The following is an 18,759-nucleotide window of genomic DNA, read 5'->3' as shown; positions in this document are numbered from 1 at the left end:
GTTGAGTTCTGTCCAAAGGTACTTCTAAGGGCAATGACATCAGCAGGACTGCTAAAGTAGGATACTAGGAAGTGTAATGGTTGGGAATGGCCTAACACTGTTTCACCTACAAAGAAACACATACACACTTACATTAGCCAGGACTGGGATTAGAACCCCTACCTATCTAGTTATTTGTACTATAGTATTACGTAATTATCGCACACACTACAGAGCTTAAAGGGCTGACAGGTGTCCAATGGTACTTCTAAGGTGAATGACATCAGCAGATCTTGTGAAGTAGGGCAATGGGAACATCCTCTTAATACTTAAACCTACAGAAACACACACACACACACACACACACACACACACACACACACACACAGAAAGGCAGGGGATGTGATATTATAACCCTCACCTCAGTATTATTACACAATGAAGCTCACCTTCATGCTGTCACGTTTGACTGGTTATGACTGGTATGCCACTGTCTGCAGCAGTACATCACTCTATGCTATTCAGGGTATCCCTGTGTATGACTCACTCTCTATGTGTCCCTCTGTGTCTGTTTCTCTCTATCACTGTCTGTCTCACTCTTCTCCATGTCTATGTGTGTGTATGCTTAACATATTGTTATATGTTGCCCATATATCTGTCTGTGAATCACATGCAACAGATGCAGATATACCACATATGGGCCACCTACAGCTAACTGAGGGTAATCCTGTCTGATGGGTGTGTGTAGGGACAGTTAAGGTGTACATAGCTGTTAAAGACATATATGCACAATACAATTATATAGTCCAATGTGGGTTCTGACATGGCTTTTGATTGTCTAAGTGTAGGAGAATGCCCAGTATGACCTTCTATAGTAAGAGTGGGACTCCATTCCAGAGATAGTTGTACTTCGGTCTGGAATTTTGTGTGCTACAGCCATACCTCTCAAAAGTAAACAGGAATTTGCTAGAGGTACAGGGTTTGTTTTAGCAGACATTTTCTGACATATCTGAAGTCTGACACTGGAATGTATTGTGTCATTACCTAGTGATAGACATCCTCAAATCATCACAGTGCTTTACCAGATGAATACAAGATGTATGATGCACAGACCAATATTATTAGCCCAACTATAGACATTTTTGCCCAAAAAGGCCAATTGAGAGGTGTGGCTACAGCCAGTTGACTGATGAAGCTGTGTAAACAGTCCAGCAACTTGGTGATATACTGGCTGGGGATCTCCTGCTTGTGTGGTATTCTTCTTACCTGAAAAGTCATATCCTGGTGTGGCCATACCTCTCAATTGTAAAGTTTTTGGCAGATTGTCCATGTGTTTGCCTAGACGTTTCATCCAGTCTACATAAACTTGTGATTTTATGGCAAGTTAGTTGCATATAATTGAAGATTGACATTGCAAAATAATGACAGACATTAGTGTTTCAGACTTCATAACCTTCAGACAATTCCTGCTAATGCAAAACCCCATTATTCTACCAACTTTCTCAGTATGTAAGAGCAATATTTACAACACATGCCTATCATTGGGCCTTTGTCCCACTTTTATTTATGACCTTGTCCAGATGTCTTGCTGTCAGAGGTTGAGAAGTATAAGTGTGGGTACTGACTACATTCGGCTGTGCAGAAATGTCCATTATATGTGTAGTATATTCCACATAGCACTGTGACTTCCAGGTATGTGAGTGGCAGAGTAGTACAAAGTAATGTGATGGACCACTGACAGAGAGTTGTGTATAGGTTGGTAGGTTGTTATGACATTAGTAGTGTATTGACCCTGAAGCCCTTATAACCCATGCAGATGTGAGTGTAGCCCATGTTAAGACATGTCAGCACACAGAGCCCATGTCCAGCAGGGACACAGGTGGAATCACAGGACTGTATTTTGTGTTTCATGTGCACTTATACAGGGAGCACATCACTAGGGTATTGAGACACTTGGCTTGCTGTGGACAGGGAGTGTATTCCACAGATGGAGAGTGTATGGGACACGTATCTGTCACACCGACAAGCCGTACTGATATCACAGCCCAGGTTGATGCTGCACCTACAGGTTGATGGAGTGGGTCTTGACTTGACAGATGTGCAACAGTCTCCTCAAGGCAGGGTCTGGATTGCTTTGTATCCCAGACAGGGGTCACCTCAGCAGAGTCTGTATGGAACAGGGTAGAGGGACAGTGCTGTTAGCCTATCTGTGTAGGGTAGGTGTTTGGGGTTTGGGGTAAGGCTTAGTGCTTGCAAGACCCTGGTTTGTGGAGTCTACATGGTATATAGTGTGTACGTTTGTGGAGTTCTCATGTGTTTTTACCCCTGAGGTGTCCTTTGTTTGGGTTTCTGTTTTGTTGTGGACCTCCACTTACATGGGTGTGTGTTGTGTATTTGCAGGTGATGTTTACTGACTCCATATAGTGCATGGCACCTATGTTACTGCACAATTTGTTCTGGTGTGCAAATTCTCCATTTGTCTGGCCAGCGGTTTCCCTTCCCCTTATGTGTGTCTCTTTGTCCTTCTGTAGTTCAGTCACAGGCTTTGGCCACAGTGGCTGGTGTTATGTATTTGTAATTCTGGTGTGAGCAGTGTAAATGCTGTAACATCACACACAAGGTTGTGAACTTCATACCTCTGATTCTGCCTATTTAGCAGGTTGTCCATCATTGCACCACTACATTTGCTGTGGTCCTTAGATGGTTTGTGTTGCTATATGTTATTATGAGGCTACATGTGGGCCTAGCTGTCAAACCTTCACAGACTGACATCTGGACAGGCCTATATATGACAATCAGACAAAGGCCCACACATGGGGACAGGGTGTTAATAATGTTCTGCAAACATAGACAGTTGGGAGACCGGTTTGGTAATTGCTTGCTTTCTCTTATGGGTATGATGTCTGTTTCCCAACTATCACCATTACTGTTTTGACATGACCCTTTCTTGTTTTCCAAATAGTTGACAGGCAAATGCAATGTTAGGACAAGCAGAACAGATATAGAAGGAATACTTGTGCTCCTTCTGTGACAACCTCTGTCATTCCAGGGGTATGGCTGCTGTCCAGTGACATGTTGTCAGTGCTGACACAGAAAGGTGGCAGCCTTTTATAAACTGGCAGTACACTGGCCTTCAGGTACCTGCTGTCCTACTTGGCACCATACCTCTCAACGTCTGAAAGATAGACATCTGGACAAAGCCATAAGTAATTGGGGGACAAAGGTCTAAATATCAATACCATTTTTAAGTATTGGCCTTACAAACCTAGAAAGGTGATACAATAACAGGTTTTGCATTAGCATGCATTTTTCTATAGGGTATGAAGTCTGACACTACAATCTGTCATTATTTTCTGACCTTAGTCTTACGTGCTTTGCCAGTGCATTGCCAGACAACCACTATTTCATGATATACACACCACAAATATGATGCAAACCTCTGGACATTCTGCAATAGGTCTGTACAGTTGAGAGGTATGGAATTGTGTAGGTTACACCAAGCTGTGTACTGTCTATATGTGTGGCCCCCTGTCCGTGACCTGTCCAGCTTTCCTGCAGTAACAGATATTGACATTGGGACAGTGTGTACAACCCCTACCATAGGTGTAGCTGACATGCAAAACAGTTGGCACTGCAGTTCTTGGAACATGGCCCTGTCAACCACAGTACTGTACCTAGGCCACTAAGACACAACAGCCGGGAGTAAGTGCTGGTCACATCCTGACATTATTAACCACACATATACATAGCTCATTGACCCCTGCATATTGTGGACATGCAACAAGTTATCATGTTGATTGGGACAGCCCTGGCAATGTGTGCTCTGCTGCTATTTCCCTACAAGCATACATGTTACTGCATACTTTGGGAATATGGGTGTGAGGGGGCACACCTGTCAACAGTGCACATTTGCACAGACTGTGCTGATATTTGCTTTACATTTTGGTTCCATTTAGCATAGTATTGTGCACTGTCTTGGAGAATAGAGGCATATCTCTAAACATCACAGGTCAGATTGTAATGGCATACATTTGAGTTTCAGACCTACCCTTCAGAGCCTTGCTGCAACTGCAAGACCTGCTGTAATATCCCCGTGTAAGTCTGTAGGGGGTATTTTATCATTGTCACCATTTTTGGCTCTTTTCCAGACATTTCTTTATGGTTTTCTATGGCTGACTTGCTGGGTGAGGCTGAGGGGTGAGTACGGGGACCCCACATTGACATCCATGCATGTGACCTATGACCCCCCAGTTAGTTGGCCCCCCACATATACTGCAGTGGGATTTGTCACCTTGGGTACTACTGCATAGTGTGGGGAAGCTAGTATTTGGCAGACATTTCCTGGTGTCCCACATAGCTGACAGTTGTCTGCTGCTATCCCAGTAGGCCACCCCATTCCCTTGCATGCATGCAGCGATACCATAGATATGCTATTAGAACATACTACTCCATTAATTTATTGTTAAGAAGACTGACTTACCTTGTGCCTGCAGCAGTTGTGAGGATGGTGCTTGAGGGCTGCCTATGTCAGATGCATGCAGTACACTGCCAATACATGGTAAGGTACAGGTAGTGTGATATGTGTGGCATCCATTTTACTGTGTGTGCGAGTCAGAGAGAGGTGTCAGTCTCTGGGTCCCTACAGTCTCAGAGTGTGTGTGCTATGTGTTGCCTCTTTGTCAAGGCCAGGGCATACTGGTCATGCCTCCATCTGCCTACAGGAGCAGGCTCAGGGGGTTCCTCCTCCGAGTCCCTCCATGTCTGCCTACAGGAGCAGGCTCAGGGGTTCCTCCTCCAAGTCCCTCTGTGTCTGTGGTGGTATAACTTCATTTCATCATAAGGAAGTTGTACGATGCACTAAAGTGCGAAAGTATGACCTCCAGATCTGACAAATGTCAACTGCCACTGTTACGAATCCAAATGAGTGAATGCACATTGGCATTCGCTCATTTGAATTCAGCATTCCAGGTGCAGATTGCACTATAATGGGGATTGGGAAATGAACCCTTTCCCTTACTGTAGTGCAGTCTCAGAGTTTGTATATTAAAGCAGCAGGGGGGGTGCAGCCCCCTACATTCAGAAATGTCTCCTGACATTTACTGTTGTGCTGCAGTTTGAAAATGGTCAAATCTGCTTTTTCAGATTACCATTTTCAACATTTTTTTTTTTGCGGCATGTTGTGTGTTCAGTATTTAAAATCACACAACAGTGCAATTGTACAAATGCCTTTCTTACAAATGAAGGTATACCGCCTGTGGGGACCTTTGCAATGTTGGGGGGCTGTGTGGCCCTTTCCTGTGCTGTTACTGCCACAGCTGTTTCCGCAGGATCATATTGTGTAGCATGGCACGTATTATGAACATGTGTGCATATGTGGCTGGAGAGTACTGCAGGGCTCCACCAGATATGTCAAGGCAGCAGAATCGTGACTTAAGCCACCCAAACACATGCTCTATAATGATCCTGGTTTGCGTGAGTGCCTCATTCTGCCATTCTTGAGTGTGTGTGTGCGTATTTCTGATGGGTGTCATCATCCACCACTCCAGTGCATAGCCAGCATCCCCCATCAGATGGCCATATGGGATATCCCCCCTGGCAAATCCCTGGTACAGCTGTGAGGAATGCCAGATGTGGGAGTCGAGATAGCTTCCAGAGCTGTCAGCACACACATTAATGATAATGCCCTGGGCATTGCACATGATCTGGCAGTTGATGGAGTGAAAGCCCTTGTGGTTTGTGTAGACCCTACCCTGTTCACCAGGTGGTGATTTTATGTGGATGTGTATGCAGTCTCAGTCTATGGTACCCAGTACCTCTAGGTAGTCTGCTACATGGTGGAAGAGACGCATATTGCTGGTCCTCTCCTCAGCAGTGCTGGGGAAATATATGTGCTCACTGGCATGTGGTAGCATGGCATCCAGGAGTAAGAAGCAGGCTAGCAAGTATGGTAGATGCTTGGATAAACCAAACTTGATAAATTACGAAAAAAATCCAGCACCCTGAGCAAGAATAGCAAACATGAATTTATTTGGCAACAGACGGTTCAGCAACAAAGCTTTTTTTCAGTGCTGATTAAAAAAAAAAAAAGAGAGTCAAATATATAAAATTTAAATAAGGTCACTTCCTGAATATGTAAATATAGCCACAAGCATTTAAATCATCAAAAAATAAAACAACATACAGTGAAAATGTCTCAAAAATACAATATCTGAAAACTGTACAAAAAAAAACAAACCAACATAATAAAATAATACATACATATAATGTAAAAATGCTGGGGTGCCAAACATACAATATATAATATATAATAATAAATAATAACAAAACAAAAAAAAAATAATCAATTATATAAAAAAGTTAAAGTTACTGTGTGTAAATAACAACATAATAATTCATTGTAGTTTGTCATTAAGACCTGGTAAAATAAGCCACCCACCTAATATCCATATGGTTTCTTTTTCTTTGCTGTTTTATTTTTTCCTGTTTTTGTTTTATATCCTGTCTTATATTTGTCAATGCAAATAAAATGAATAAATGAAAATTGGGCAGTTAAAATTTAATTTAATTAATATATTATGGTTTCTTGCATTGATATCACCTATATGTTCATATGCAGTGATGTACGAAGTGTCTGAATGTTTATATTGTATAATGTTAATAAATAAAATATAATATAACTGCATAAGCCATGCTAAATAAAAATGTTTTGAATTCATAAATCTTACCTGTATTTTACTTCTAAATTCTTTTTTAGTTGTGGTGACAACCTGTTAATTGCTCACCTGAATGGGGGGTGGTGTATCATGGAGAGGTTGTTCTGAGATTTTTTTTGAAAAAAAAAAATGATGATCCCAAAAGTTTGCCTTTCTTACATCAAACATCAGTCATCAAGCCATGCTTTTTTTGTGTTGTTTTTGTTTGTTGTTGGCAATGATTGATGATGTTTTATTTTTGATGTGTATGATAAGTATTTCTGCCCAAAAGGTGTGTCTGGTTCTGGTGATCGGTGATTCCAATTCAACTGCCTTTGTAACATAAAAGGGGGATCTCTGGACAGGGTCATGTTGTGACTGAACTGATGAAATAACTATACTGAATGTCCTAAACCTGTTAGACAACCTGTCAGACAACAAATCCTGACAAAGGTTAGATAGACAAATTCTCTTAATTCTGATGAACTGATTTTTTGATATTCTTGATTTGATGTGTTTTTGATGTGAAACTAGTGTGTGGTAAAAAACTGTATTGTTATGGACTGTAGATATTTGTAGTGTGTTATCTGTTTCTCTGGATAGGTGTACATCAAAAGTCCATTTTTTTGTGTGTCAAAAATTGATGTGAATCTAACACCCCATTTATTGCTGTTCAGATATTCAACAAATTCCTGAAGATATTCAGATCCTCCTTCGCATGGCATCCAGGAAATGGTGGAGTACCCTGGATGCAGATGCTTGTGAGACCCCCATGATGTCCCCAGGAGGTCTTTGGAAAGTACCTGTAGCTAGTATTCTTAAGGATATACATACCTTGGTATCCACCGGGATGGGTTCCCCTCTGTTGGCTCTAGGTCTGAGGTGAGGCCGGCACACCTTGATGAGTTGCTGAAGTATGCCCCTGTCCACCCCGTAGCACTCTAATATCTCCAGATCATGTAACCCCTGGTAGGTTACCCTGGGTCTGAACACTCTTCTCCTCCTCCTCAGTCTGGGATGGTTATCAGCACTATCCTCCTCACCACCCTCTGCGTCTAGCACATACTGATGTATTAAAGTGACAGCAGCCCCTAACATTTTGTCAGTTAAAATTCCTCCGAGTGTGTACACCAATGGTGCAGAGTTTGTGGAAAAAAACAGACTGAAAGGTGTTTGCATAGTTTATACTGTTGTACTGCAGATGCTGCCTGTGTGATTGGCTGACTGTGATACATTCCACTTGCCAACTATATTATTTGTACTTGAGTGCCTTTATTCTGCTATTTCCCCTTTTTTCTCATTTCATTTCTGCCTCTTCTAAGCCCTGTGGTGTACAGCGCACACCCGTTGATCAAATGTAAACACTTCTGCTGGTTCTTGGTGTTTTTTTTCTTGTTTACCTTGTGTTTAAGCCCTGTAGTGCACTGTGCAAACCCCTACAGCTATAGTAAACAGTTTTGAGCAGAAAGGACCCCCCCCCAGGGATGTGGACATGCTCAGCATTTCATAAACTAGCTCAGACATACACCCTTGCCTAACTGTGCTTAGTTAAGCGCAAATAGAGGCAGCGGATCTCCAATGTGCTTACACCAAGCATGACACACCCCATTTTCATGTCAGCTGCTTCTGCTGCTTACACTGCAGCAATATAGATCCTACACAGTTAGGTGCAGATGGACACGGTCTCCCACTTTGCTATTCAATAAATTTAGCTCATTTGCATACTCCACTGCCTTAGTCCCTTTTTACACTGCTACACTGGAGACTATCTCCTTAGCAACCAGTGTTACCTGTTATTGTTTTGGTTTTGCAGGCTACCCACTATAATGGCAAAATGCTGCTTTCACTTAAAATTGTCTTTTTACATTGTTTTTCATATTTTCTGCACAATCTCATTTACGCGCTGCTGCGCTATGCTTAAACAGCCGAAATTGGCCAAAAAAAAAAAACTTTGATTTTCAGAATTTTGCAACTGTTTTCCATGCCAATGGCCATATTTTAGCCATCAGCATACCTGATAGTCATAATACATGCTTTACTTTCAGCTGTCATGCCTCCATTTTAATTTTTGCAGAAATGTACACGGTTAGTAACCGAATACATTTCTGCAACAGCCACTGCTCTTACATGGGTGCCTGCCTGCTTACTGAATCATTAATTCACCTCATTTGCATAGTTTTCACCAGCAAATGAGGTAATTAACATTATTCAGTGGTGTCCATGTCAGAATAGTGCTGGCAGGCTTGTGCACACCCCTTGCCTTGTTTACTGGATCACTCAGCAACCATATTCCATGCAGAAGCTGCTACACTATTCTGACACAGTGAAATTGCTTTATTGAATCCCGGGGTATGCCTTCTCTGGAAGAGTTTTGTTGTAGTATGTTTTTCATTTAATTTGTGACAGTTTTGCAACAGTATTTTCACTTTCTGAAAATATTTCTCTACTTTTTGTTGATGTTTGTGCTGCTTGGATGTTCGAAAAAAATTTTGAAAGCTTAACTAGTTTAGTCATCCTTTTCACAAGTCATACAATATTAAAGTTAATTCGTAACAAACTATGCCATTTTATTTCCAATATTTTCTATATGATATTTTGCAGGGCATACAAGGGCGGGCAGGACTGAATCGGAAAATGGGCCAGCCAGGGCCAAAAGTAAGTCTTTTTTTAAATACCTTCATTAAATTATCACTTAAGACATAGGCCAATATACATTAATAGAAAGCAAAAACTGTATTAATGTTTTCATTTATATGTATTGTATATTGCATATATGTTTTCATTCTTTTTAACAACTGTTATTTACTCCAAAATTACATAAATTGCTGAATTCCTGCCTTTCTTTAAACCTTATTCCTCCACCTGAAAATTATTCTGCACATATTGTTCCAACAAATTCCATTTATTCTAAAGAGTCCATCTTTAATTATTTTATCTGGTTAACAGTATTCAATATTTAAATTAGACTTAGTTTAGATTTTGATTTTTTTTCTAGTAATTCCTTTTTTTAGCGGTCAATAGTATTAAACCTTGTAAGGCCTTTCTATGTCTAGGCAATTTAGATCCTGTGTCCCAGCTCAGAAAAATAATCTCCTCAGTTACAGCCATGTACTCCCAACATTTCTGACAGAGTATTTTATAGATATATTTTTTTTAATCTGCCAAATTGTTAAACTCCCAAAAATCACTTACTGCTCTCTTTTCCATCACACCTGTAGCATTTGCTATCAACATGAGGGAAAAGTCTTTGAAGTCTGCTTGGGATACAAAAATAGCTATGCAAACACTTCCAAACAAAACTCCTAAACCTTCTGGGTTTGTTCCATATTTGGGAAACATGCAGATATTCTCCTCATTGTTCCCTTGTAAATTGCCTCTCCAGTCTCTCTTCCCAATGATTTTTAAGCTTCTCTGATTAACTTTTATAGTTATCATGCAATATGTGCACCATTAATTATCCCTTTTTAGCAGTAGATTCTGTTGCAGACTCGACTAAAAACTTTACCCGTAAAGGTATTTCACTTAGCACTCTGCTTTCCCTTTCTCTTGGCTTATACTCTGATAACAATCCCACATATGGAAGGCAGTGTTTAACCTGCAGTCCAAACTTCTGCTAAGCCTTACCCCACTCTTTCACTTTTCCCTCTTTAGATATTTGTTCACAATACCCTGGTTCCTTTTTTATTTTCTCCAGTAAATTCTAGCCTCCCTTCCTAGTTTCTGTACCCTTACTTGCAGATATCCCCTACTGGCATAATCTCCTTTCTCCATTCTTGTACTGGCTTAGCTTTTAGAATACTTTCTATTGCGTTATGAATATAATATTCTGTATGCTTGTTGTTATTCTCCTTAAGGCTCTGCATCCAAAATCTTAGTCACACCTTATTTCTTCACTATGTTTCTTTTATATGAGTATTTAACATGAATTCAGTGAGACTATATTTAGTGTTTTTACTATACTTAAAGTGACACATTCAGAATTCAGCATGTTGAGCAACATTAATGCAGCAAATAATATTAAAACTCAAAAAGTAGACAAAATATAAGAAAACAAATGCTTTTACAAAAATTGTTGTCCCTGTGCCCCCACATCCCTGCTGTATATATTAAGTTTGAGGTTACATTATGTTGGATATAAAGGAAATACTTTAATTTGTCAATATTTACCACAGGTTTTGTTTCTGTTTTATACTTGCAGCATTTTTGATGTCATCAGTATGTTTACATACAGTAATATTAGTGCCCCAAAAACATTCTTCTTCTTCTGAAGTGTGCAGAGGAAGGAATAAAAATTAAAGTATAATTTTATTCTGTTTCATAAAGGTATTGTTTCTATTTAATTTAACACTGTTTCCTTTTCTTAGTACCTTTTGATATCCTAAAATGCAGTTCGGAAGACAGCATAGAAATTATATTTCTGGGAAAATTTTGTTTTTCTCAACTTCTGCTTCAGTAGAAATATCATGTAATACAGTGTCACCTCTTTCTTACTACTGTATACTAAAAGATTATTTACTACTGTATGTTATTCAAGTAGCTATGTAAACATGCAAATTAATTTTGGGGTTGGGAGGGATTAGCTTAATGGCTAAGGTGTTTGCCTCACAAACACAAGGTGCAAGGTTTGTATCTCACAAGGGATAATTGGCTAGGCTTAAAAAGTCTCACAAGGGCAGTTAACTTAGTACTAAACTATGAACCTAATTCACTATGTACTTTTACTGAGTTGTCATTTACATACATTTTTTAATATCTGTGCATTTTGACTCTATAATATTCAGCATTATATAACCAGTCTCAGGTGGTTCAGTATGCTGATCATCAGCCTTCTCTCATTACACATTTTAGGCATATGAGAGTGAGTAAAGAGCAGCTTAGCCTCTTTTATGTGAACATGAAGACAGACATAGCAGTGCAGAAAAGAAGAAGAAAAAAGAATGGAAGGATTTGAGAGGGCTGATCAAGTGGCTAGAAAGCATGCATGCAGACAAATGCAAAGTACTGCAACTGGGCCCCAGCAATACTGGTATATGCTATCAGCTGAAGGAAGTGCCACACATGGCAACGTAGCAAGAAAGGGCTTTGTGTGTACTGATCAGATCTGCATTTGACCACAAGGAACAAAGTGTAAAGGCAATGGCAGCAGCAGACAGAACTTTGTTGTGTATTCAGCCAGATAAACTCTAGAAGCAAAGCAGTAGACTTCCTACATTATTTTCCACTGGTTACGCCACACCTTGAGTACTGCTTAGAGTTCTGGAGGTCAGAGAAAGAAAAGGCAAGGCATTAAGCTACTGAAAGAAGCCTAGACAAAAGGTCACTAGAAGAGGGCAGTAGATGAAGAGGGAGGGATATGACCAGAGATGGAGGGAGGGGGTCTACTATAAGTACTCACATGATAGCAGCTCAAAACACATTTACTCACTGCCAGTTATAAATCACAACACGATTTTTGCTCAGGCATGATATAGATACTGTGCATTTCATATGCATATGCTCTCATGTCACCCAGACTACTTTTTATGTACTGTCTCTTTAACTATCAAAGTCATTAATACCATTGACCATCACTGTCCCCTATCAGATAGACTGAGAATAAACTGTCTGAAATAAACAGTCCAGTGTCTTACCAGTTAGATTCTAATTATATATGCAGCTTTCATATGGTGACAATAGTTGTACATGGGTCTGTCAGTCTGCCTTTGTGTTCCAGAACGTAGACTGTTTGTCCCCTTCTTGGTTGTAAATGATTGTATATAAAATGGTAACACACTGTGGTGTAAACAAGAAAATCCAGCATGCAGAATATAGAACCATCTTCTACCTTACATTAAAATAACTTTAAAATAAATATTGAGTTGAAGAATAGCTTTGATGCTCTCCAAGAAAGACTCCAGAACTCAGGGACTCTGCCTCAACATGTAAGGTACACTGTGTCCTTTTTGATTTGTATAATCTTTGAGAAGATCCCACCTTTACTCATTTTCATCGTCATCATCATCACCATCAACCTCCTTTTGCCCATTTTCTATATGGGGCTGGGGTATTGTGTTAGCTGTGCCATCTCTCTCTATTTAATGTCATTTTCCTGCCTTCTTTGACACTCATGCCTGACTGTCACAGGTCTTCTCTACCACAATCCATTCACCTCTTTGCTGGATACCCTTGTTTCATGTTCTTCCTGTCTGTCCCAAATCTTCTTCACCAGATTGTCTTCTGCTTTTCTGCACATGTTCCTAAACTACCATAATCTGTTCTCTTTGACCCTTTCTGCAATTGATGCTACTCTGGGTTCTGCTCTGATGTCCTATTTTTTTTTTTGTCTGTCCCACAGTGTACATCCTAATTTTTTTGGTCTGTCCCACAGTGTACATCCTACCACCTATCTCAGGTACTTCATGTCCATCACCTCTAGCTTCCTCAACTGTTTCACCTTTACTGCCCAGGTTTCTACACCATACAGTAGTACTGGTCACACTGCTGTTTTGTACATCTTACTTTTCAGCTTCTTTGGCATTCGTCTGTCATATACTAACCCTGCCACTCTGTGTCAGTTGGCTGCAGCCCCTCTGATTCTGGCCTTGACCACCTCATTCAGACATCCCTTCTCCTCCACCACCCATCCCAGTTACTTGAAACTATTAACCTATTCCAATATCTTCCTTTCTGATTTCCCTCATTTGCTGCCATTGCAACTGTCTTATTTGTGCTCAGTTTCATCCCATGTGCCTTCAGTTTTGCATTCCATTCTCCTAGAGTTTGCTGAAGTTCTTGCTCAAAGTCTGCCTGTAATGTCATGTCTTCTGCATACAGCAACTTTGTTGATCTGTCCCCTCTAACCTGTTTGCTGAAGTAGTTCATCACGAGAATGAACAGCAGTGGGCTTAGAACTGAAGCCTGATGCAACCCAGCCCCACTGGGAATCTTTCATTGAGATGGAATACTGTTCGTATTTCAGTCAGTGGATCCTTGTAATTAGCTTGCAGTAATTCTGCCAATGTTTCTGGGACTTCAAACCACTGCAGGACTGCTCAAATCAGCTTACTTGGAACCTTATCATGTGCTTTCTCTAAGTCTAAAAATGCTCACTTTTATTATTTCCTCATCTATAGCTTCTTCTCAATTATCTGTCTGACTGCAAACATTAGGCCAGTTTTGCTACATCCTGATCTGAATCCAAACTGCTCATCTCTAATCTTGCTTTCTACTACTCTGCATATTAATTTGTTGATCACACACTCCAGAACTTGTGTGATAGGAATTTGATACCTCTATACTACCCACAGTTGAGAGTGTCCCCTTTGTTCCTGAACACTGGCAGTAGTATGCTTATTCTCCATTCATCTGGGATACACCTTTCTCGTCACAATGGTATGGTAGCCTCAAGAGCCATCTTTATCATATCTGCTGTAACCTCATCTGACCCTGCTGCTTTCCTTCACTTTGTTTTCCTTAGTGCTTGTCTTACTTCTATGATGACCTCCTGCTCACCTTCCATTGTAGTTCTGTGTCTGGCACATACAGCTTCTGTGGGGTTTTCTTCATTCAGAAACTGCTGGAAATATTCATTCCATCTGTCTTTGCTGTCCTGTGGACTTGTGACCTCTGACTATCTTATTTATCTGTCTGTATTTGCCTTGCAGCCTGATATTGTTTATTTGTATCTTCTATTAAGTCACTTTCCAGAAGCTGGTAGAGTGCCTCTGATGCCTTGTTTTTGGCTATTGCAACTCTTTGCCTCTTTATTAGCCAAGCAGTATTCCTTCTTAGCCTGCTCTGTCTTTTCTGTCTCCTACTTTTTCCTGCACTCCTTTCTTTTGATGACTTTCTGGAATTCTGCATTCCATCACCAGCTTTCCTCATGTGCCTTATTTCCATAACTGGCTCAGCCATACATCTGTTCTGTAGTCCTCACACATGCTGTTTTTAGGGGCTGCCATTCTTGTTCATCTTTGCCTATTTCCTCCTCTTCTTGAGGTGCTAGTGCCCTGTGTACTGCCTTGGACTGTTGTGCTTCCTCTCCGGTCAACTTCCAGGTCTTCCGGCTGGTTTCTTTTGATCTTAAATCCTTCTCTGATCATTGCTTGCAGCTGATTTTGGCAACCAGTGGTTTGTGCTGTGGGCCAACTGCTTCTCTGGAAATGACTTTGCAATTGCTGGTTCCACCCCCATGCTCTTTTCTTACTAAGAGGAGGTCTAACTGAGTTGCATGTTGGCCACTCTTGCATGTGATTTTGTGAATGTCTGCCTTGCTGAATCGTGTTGGCCACCATCAAGCCATTTTCCAAACAGAAGTCTAGAATGGCCTCTCTTTCTTTATTCCTGTTGACCCAAGTAGTCCTCAGATCCTGGGTTTTTTTTGTCTCAATGTGAGCATTCAGGTCACCCATTATCAACACCAATTCATGTTGACCTGCTTTATTTAGTAGGTGCTGCAAGTGTGATCTGAATGCAGTCTTTTCCTCATTATTGTAACCCTCTTGTGGGGCAAAGGCTGAGATTATCAATACTGCCCTATCATTACACGGGAGTCTGACTGCCATGAGTCTGTCATTAATTCTCATGACATCTCTCACTGTCTTCTGAAATCTTTCCCTCACCATAATTCCCACATAATTTCTAGTCTGTCTTCCTCCTGAGAAGTAAACATTGGATACCAAGCCAAGTGGCTGTACTGCACTGCCCTTCTACCTTGTCTCCTGGATACATGGGATGTCCAGCTTCCTCCTTACTATCATGTCATCTACTTCCAAACTGCATCCTGTCAGTGAACCTACATTAAGTGGAAGCAATTCTTAGTTCATATTTGGCAGGTTGATTGCAAAACCAATCTCAGGTAATCCAAGCTGGGCCTTTTGTGGTTGAAATATTCAGCAACGGGTAGTTTTGTCATCACTGGTTCATGCATTTTGTTTCATTGCTTACTGGAAAAATGTTCAAACATACAAATTACAATACAGTCTAACAAGTGATGCTGCGTTCTACAAGGAATATAATGTAATACAATCAAGAAGGTGAATCAAGGAAAACATGCATCTATGCGTGGTCCTAAAAATGTGTGCAAGGTGACTATAGTTTGAAAACAGCCCAAAGATAAACTTAATTCACCACTGGCCAGATGCATTTTCTTTGAATGTGAGTTTCGATGATGTTCCACAGAATGTGAGATTCAAGGGTAGAGAAGCTTTAGAGAACTTATTGCTCATGCTAAGTCTATTTTCATTGTGAGACTGTATTGTTTTGCTTAGCAAATGTCTATAAATGTTTGTGCTATAAAATTTGAAATAAAAGTTTTAAATATCTCTGATTATTACAGAAATAAAGAAAATACTATGCACATTGGCAGGTTTGAAGAGTATTTATGGTAGCTGGGGAGAAATAGCAAAGCAGTGGGTCACTGGGATGGCTGGGGGGGATGCTGTTGGGGGCACTGTTGTGGGGAGGCCCTGTTCCATTAACCTGCCTAGGGCCCCATTTGACCATGATCCAGCTCTAGCCCCACTGATTGGGTGGCTTCACCCACATCTTTCTGGCAGCAGCTCAATGCACTATGATGGACCTCTGGTGTCCAGACAAGGACCTATTGTTAAAGCAGTGGCTCAAGCTGGGTATTTCCTTCCTTTCTGCCTACACCATCAAGCACCCAAACTGCTGCTCAGCCTCTGGTCACCTAGGCTGTAGTCACAGCTTTATTCCTCTTTGCTACTGACACAGGCAAGCCTACACATTTTTGGTAGTTGCTTTTCCAGTTTAGTAACACTTTCAGCAAACAAGCTTTAATGAGTACAGCACATTAAAGAAATTTAAGAAAAGAGAAGGGAGGAAACAAGTATGGATCCTGAGTATGAAAAAAGAAAGGATTCCTTAGTATTCAATGGCAATATTTATAGTTCTAGTCAATACATCTGTCTAGCCACATAGATTTGTCATGCATCACACTTAGGTACTCAGTGTTTTCAATGCACCAAATCAAGGATCTGCATCGGAAGTAACAGCTGAAGAATAACGGCCGTGATAACAATTGCTACTTAAAAGTATTGATCTACTTTTGCTAGTGTTTAACAGCAATTAAAAATATTACAAGCATTTTTATTTACTAAATCCATGCTGAAGTTTAGTCAGGACAATGGAATTTCACTTCCTCCAGTATATAAGGCAGTATCATGGGTTTATTGCTCAGCAGTCTAGTAACCACATTATGGTGCCAGTCTGTTAACATATACTAAACAGCAAGGATGTAATAACTGACTTTTATGGCTCAGTTTTGTGTGATAAGAACCGATGCAGTACTTAAAAATATATTTTACTTAATATTTTCCAGTGGGGAGGTAAGTAATGAACCAAACAAGGGCATTAATTGCTCTTGTTCAGTAAAAGGTTACTCAAGTGCTTCTACTATGAATTGTTCATGCATCATCATTTGTTACACTATTCATCCATTTCCATCACCATCAACACCCCCTTTTCCCATTTTAACATGGGGACAGGGTGTCACATCAACATTAGTCAATGTGACCAAAGCACCTAGAGATAACATTTACACCGCTGAGTTTCTTGAGTTAATGCACTGTGCTTTCTTTATACAGTGACAGCCTTTTTAAGGCATTTATTTAATTTTGTGTCAAAAATTGTCATTTCTCTTTTTGTTTGTCTTTTCTAGTTTTGTCTGGCTTCAGATCTCCTTGCAGATAGGCAAATTAACCAGCGTCTTAGTTGTTTGGTAGATGTTTGTTGTTTAATTTGTACTTGACAGCTACTTTTGTTGCACTTTTACATTAAGAAATTCCAGGATCATCCATCATGTGGCAGAAGGTTTTACCTGGTCTCTTTGAGTTGGGAAGTACTCCAAGGAGCTCAAAGTGTGGCTCTTTATTTGGCTAGAGGGCATAGGAGTCAGTTTTCAAGCTTTTTTCTATGGTATAAACCAGGAGAGTTTCTGTGGAGTTGCCCATCACTTAGTGTCTGTTAGCAGTGTGCTGTATAGTAGCAAATGCATAGAATGTAAAATTTCCCTATAAAATTAGGATTGAGTTTGAAACCTGTTAAACAGCATTGCATTGTGTGGAATTAAGCACTGAGCAGCTAGCTTGCAGATCGAATAGCACCACCACATCCTAGAACTATACAATATCTTGCCCTTAACCCCAGAAACTACCTTAGGAGACCACTGTTAAAACCCATCCCTTATTTCTGAACACCCTATTACAGGACTAGACAGTATGCACATAGGACTTCTTAATGTCTCTCTGGCCAACTTAGTTGATTTGGCCATCTTAAGGAAATGGAGCAGTTGTCGCATGTTCTCAGACAACCAGTTAATCATTAATCAAAATGACACTGTATGTGAAAGATGTAAGTACACAACTTCCTTGGAGGCAAAAATCTTGCATATAAATGAGGTTGTCAAGAATACTCACACTACATCCCTCACACTTCACACATACCGCGCTCACCCAACACACACACACACACACACACACACACACACACACACACACACACACACACATTCAATGGACACCATTTGTACTGCTGCAAACATGCCCACATAGTACCAAAAACATTTACACAATCACATCCCCCATCACTATTTCTCCACTGAGCCTACTAACACTTGCCTACAATGCTGTCTCTCCCAGTTACAATAATGGGGGAATGTGCTATAACTATGTGAATTAACACTGCCAGATATGCTTATTTACCCTACTAAGCAATATTCTGAATCACTTAGATGTATAACTCCTTTTCCAGAGACAATTCTAGGGAAGAGCACATAGCTAATTAGCATTAGCCACTCCTCACAGAATGCATCATTAACATATAACATGGCCATATTGGTGATCCACTACAGTGATTCTACCAACCATGTAGAAGCACTGCAAAGGGCCTGTCTCTGAATCAGAAAAGACATCCGTGAGTGGATGGTCACTAATATTACGGCTTAGTGCCTGTGATAGCTCCTTGAAGCCCCGCCATAGCCTGTTGTCCCTGTGAGCTTTGAGATAGTTAATCTTGTTTTTTGGTAATACAGAATGTGCATATTTATCAGCTATAAATATTTCAGCTGGCTGTTTCTGTTTTGTCAAAA

The 18,759-nt window shown here is 40.4% G+C and overlaps 1 long non-coding RNA gene across 2 annotated transcripts in view; it reads left to right on the top strand.

Moving 5' to 3' along the window:
- The window catches only part of LOC122812794, a 173,363-nt gene that overhangs the window by 137,776 nt on the left and 16,828 nt on the right, over positions 1-18,759 (top strand). For both annotated transcript variants that reach the window (XR_006366571.1, XR_006366570.1), the window contains exon 5: positions 9,273-9,326. This is a non-coding gene — a long non-coding RNA (uncharacterized LOC122812794). The remainder of the gene's footprint in view (positions 1-9,272; positions 9,327-18,759) is intronic.

Source organism: Protopterus annectens, chromosome 10.part0, assembly GCF_019279795.1.
Source record: "Protopterus annectens isolate FY-2018-M chromosome 10.part0, PAN1.0, whole genome shotgun sequence".
In the NCBI taxonomy this organism is placed as follows: Eukaryota; Metazoa; Chordata; order Ceratodontiformes; family Protopteridae; genus Protopterus; species Protopterus annectens.
The sequence above is the reverse complement of the archived record's forward strand: the minus strand, read 5'-3'. Positions and strand labels throughout refer to the sequence as shown.